This window comes from Loxodonta africana, chromosome 18 (assembly GCF_030014295.1).
Source record: "Loxodonta africana isolate mLoxAfr1 chromosome 18, mLoxAfr1.hap2, whole genome shotgun sequence".
In the NCBI taxonomy this organism is placed as follows: domain Eukaryota; kingdom Metazoa; phylum Chordata; class Mammalia; order Proboscidea; family Elephantidae; genus Loxodonta; species Loxodonta africana.
This window is the reverse complement of record NC_087359.1, coordinates 47,292,053-47,296,674: the sequence shown is the minus strand read 5'-3', so window position 1 is coordinate 47,296,674 and position 4,622 is coordinate 47,292,053. Positions and strand designations below refer to the sequence as shown.

General features: G+C 41.0%; 1 pseudogene; it reads right to left on the bottom strand.

Annotated features, from left to right (window-relative positions):
- Positions 1-994: 994 nt before the first annotated feature.
- Positions 995-1,501, bottom strand: LOC100663712 (ubiquitin-like-conjugating enzyme ATG10; annotated as a pseudogene).
- Between the last annotated feature and the right edge of the window lie 3,121 nt (positions 1,502-4,622).

The following is a 4,622-nucleotide window of genomic DNA, read 5'->3' as shown; positions in this document are numbered from 1 at the left end:
GTTGTACAAGTACCAGGCTGTTTTGACTAATGTGGCGGTATAATAGGTTCTAAAATCAGGTAGAGTGAGGCCTCCCACTTTGTTCTTCTTTTTCAGTAATGCTTTACTTATCTGGGGCCTCTTTCCCTTCCATATGAAGTTGGTGATTTGTTTCTCCATCTCATTAAAAAATGTCCTTGGAATTTGGATTGGAATTGCATTAAATCTATAGATTGCTTTTGGTAGAATAAATATTCTTACAACATTAAGTCTTCATATCCATGAGCAAAGTATGTTTTTCCACTTATGTAGGTCTCTTTTGCTTTCTTGCAGAAGTGTTTCGTAGTTTTCTCTGTATAAGTCTTTTACATCTCAGGTAAGATTTATTCCTAAGTATTTTATCTTCTTAGGGGCTACTGTAAATGGTATTGACTTGGTGATTTCCTCTTCGATGTTCTTTTTGTTGGTGTAGAGGAATCCACCTGATTTTTGTATGTTTATCTTGTATCCGGATACTCTGCTGATCCATTTCATTTTTGATTACTTCCAATTTTCCTTGATTCATATTTTGTACATTCCATGTACCAATTATTCATGGATGTTTGCAACTGTTTATTCTCATTTTGAGCCATGCCACATCAGCAAATGAAGGTCCCCAAAGCTTTACTGCATACACGTCGCTAAGTTCAACTCTACTTTGAGGAGGCAGCTCTTCCCAGTTGTATTTTGAATGTCTTCCAACCTGAGGGACTCATCTTCCAGCAATATATCAGACAAAGTTCCACTGCTATCCATAAGGTTTTCACTGGTCAATTTTTTTAGAAATATGTCTCCAGGTCCTTCTTCCCAGTCTGTCTTAGTCTGGAAGCTCCACTGAAACCTGTCTAGCATGAGTGACCCTGTTGGTATTTGAAATTCCAGTGGCATAGCTTCCAGCATCACAGCAACATGCAAGCCACCACAGTAGGACAAACTTGTCAGTCAACATTTAAGTCATCCTGAGAGGTAACGTTAGCTAGCTCAGAGGTAGATTCAGCCCAAAAGTAAGTCCTAGATTCTTACTCAGCCATGATGTGATGTAGCCAATGTTTCTATTGATTTTTTGAGAATTCTTTAATACGGGAATCATCAATTCATTCATCTTGCATGGATGAAGTACAAAAAAGTGTTGCTCAAGTATTGGGTGTTCCTATTGGGTAATGGTGTCCCATGGTCCATGCAGAAGCTGCATCTGGTAGCACTCATGGACTGTTTTCCATATGTCTTCAGAGTTAAAGTTCTTCCATCTTAAAAGATTGCCCTGAAGTAAAGCACAGGTACTTGGTAGCTACAGGAATACAAGACAGGATACTCATATTTAATTACTTCTAGTGCCACTGCAGTCTCCATCACTTCCCACTGGGAATAGAGCTAAAGCCTCCTCAGTAGGAAGATATGTCTGTACACAGGCAGATGTTACTGGATGTGACCCCACAGTCCCATTTTTAATTTGAAAATGTATTTTGCACATGTAACCATCAGAACAGTCAGTTTAGGAGGCTAGAATTCTGAATTCAGAGCACCAGTTCTATTGGAAGTCTTTCTTTCCCTGTTGGCTCTGAAAGAAGATCCTTGTCTCTTCTGAGCTTCTGCTCCTTGATGATCTTCATGTGGCTTGGCATTTCTCTTCCGTCATCTCTGGTCCAAGTTGCATTATTTATTCTATGGGCAAGATATTAAATGATCCAGGAAGCATCAAGAAAAGATGGAAGGAATACACAGAGTCACTGTGCCAAAAAGAATTGGTTGATGTTCAGCCATTTCAGGAGGTAGTATATGATCAAGAAACGATGGCACTGAAGGAAGAAGCTCAAGTTGCACTGAAGGCATTGGCAAAAAACAAGTATCCAGGAATTGATAGACTATCAATTGAGATGTTTCAACCATTGGATACAATGCTGGAAGCACTCACTAGTCCATGACTATCATATACCCATGTAATTGCCACACTGTAACCAATCTAAGAAAGAGAGGTATACCCTTTTAAGCCAATTGTCTTACAGAGCTTGCATTACAGGAAGTTCTGCCTTACGAGTTCCACCACAGGAATTCCTGCCTTAAAATGATCTACTACCGATCGAGTAATGTTTTTCAATGATCTAAGCCTGTAATTACAGGTCAAGTAATGTCTTTCAATTACCTAAGTTTGTAAATACCAATCAAGTAAAATGTTTCATATCCATTGTTTCCCTCATAAAACATCACTGCTGAGTTGCCATTTTGGATTACTGGATTCCACTGGATGGAGTTCAGTCTATTCCTAACTTGAGCTGTCTCTTTTCTTTCAATAAATCTCTCAATTTTACATTAATCAGAGTACAGATGGTTAATTTATGACATACAATGGCATAGTGAGCAGGGTACTGAAGGAATATTATCTTCTGTGTTCCCAAGAAGTCACAGAACTGGCTTGCCTTTGTACCAGCAAGGGCCCATTGTGCCCAAAACCATCTCCTCAAATTCTCCAGATTTGCTCGAGGTAAGCCTCTCAGATCAAAGCCTTCATTTACTGTGAAGATAGCTCTTCGAGAGGTTTATTTGCTCTCTTTCTCTATACTTTCCTTTTCAACTCATGTCTTGAGTGTCTCACTGGGTTCATTACTAAACTAAGTTTGGCAGGACAGCCATCTCATGGCCAATCTATTTTACTGAATTCCCTTTTCTTTCTCGGGCACCATAAGATTTTTTGTGCACGTTTAGGGCTTTAGTAACTTTACAAGTTACTCCATAAGATGGAGAATGCCATGTCTAAGACTGAAGCAGGACCCCCCTAAGGGAAATCCTGCTGATTATGTGATTGAGCATTATGGCCCCAGTTCGGTCTTATATTTAAGCTTATGTCATGCACTTACAGAAGGAAACTTAAGGGACAAATGGCCATTGTGGAGGTCATTTGAGTTAAGTAAGTTGAACTTTCTGCACAGCAAATTCGAGGCTAAGGTTTATGAATAAAACTAAAGCAAGCAGAGGCATTTTGTAATTGGTATTTGGAAGCTTCCAAATGAAATTATAATGATAAATTCACCTCCTTGCAGAAAACTGTTTTGAAACAAGCTAAACAAATTAAAGAATTACAGTGTCAGAGCTCTGCAACCTCAATGACTATCTACTCAGCAGCAGTCCCTATACACTCCCTTTCCCAAGAAGGCTTCCTTTCTCCAAATGGCTCTCTTTAACAAAATGCCTCCCTTTTCCAATGTCTTAGGCTGGGTTCTCTAGAGAAGCAAAACCAGTAAAGCATATAAATATATATAGAGATTTATATGAAGGAAACAGCTCATGCAATTGTAGAGGCAGGAATGTCCCAAGTCAGTGGATCAGGATAGACACCTCTCCCTATTCATGTAGCTGCAGAGGCTGGTGAATCCAAGATTGGCATGTAAGAGAGCAGGGCTCCAGCTCACAGGCTGCGAAGGTCGACAAATCCCAAGATCAGCAGGCAATACTGCAAACCTTCTCCTGATTCACGTAGCTGCAGGGGCTGGCAAACCCAAGATCGGCAGGTCAGGGAGCAGGACTCTTGCTCACAGGCTGTGAAGACTGATGAATCCCAAAATTGGCATGAAGTCCCAAGAACTGGAGGTTAGATGACGAGAGGCAGCTGCAGGGTCCAAAACAAGCCAAAAGCATTGGCAAGGCGAGCAGGAAGGAAGTAGACAGCGGAGAATGGAGAGATGAAGACTGAGGGGGTGGTGAGATGCCACAGGCCCTACTCCTGCCAGTACCATTCAGCAGATTCCATCATAGGGGTAATCACATTTCAAATTTCAACAGGGAAGTGATCACATTATACAACTGCCAAAGCACTGAGAATCGTGGCCCAGCCAAGTTGACACACAATCTTAACTATCACACCCAAGATGGCTCCCTTTCTCAAAATGACTCCTTTTCTCAAAATACCTCCCTTTCCCAAATTGGGTCCCATTCTCAAAATGGCTCCCTTTCCCAAAATGTCTCCTTTTCCTAAATTTCTTCCCTTTCACAAAATGGTGAAGTCCCCAGTGTCTGTAGCCCAGCCTCAGCCTTAGCCTCAGCCTCTGACACCCTGATTCTCTCTTTTCCCTCTGCCCCTCCAGCAGTTACTCTCCTGTACCCCTCTCTGCCTATCTACTCCACAGAAAACCCTCTTAATGAACCTCCATATTATCTCAAGGAACCTCTAGAAGAAGTAAAACCTGTTTGTGAATGCATTTTAAAATTAAATGTCCTCTGGAAACCCTAGTAGTTTACTGGTTAAGAGCTACAGCTGCTAACCTAAAGGTTTGCAGTTCAAATCTACAGGAGCTCATTGGAGACCATATGGGGCAGTTCTACTCTGTCCTTTAGGGTAACGATGAGTCAGAATCAAATCAATGGCAATGGGTCTTTTTTTCGGTAGAAGCTCAGAAGCCACAACAAGTTAATTTTGCCCCCTGGTCAAAAGTCAAACTTTGTGATACTAAGGAATTTCCTAACTCTCATGTAGATCCTTACAAATTCACTCAAGAATTTAGAATCTTGGCTGATACCTATGAACCTGGTCTGCCAGATTTATATAATTTAATAAGTTCACTGATAAGGCCAGGTGACACTCAAAGGTGAATGGAAAAGGCCCAATGGAAAAC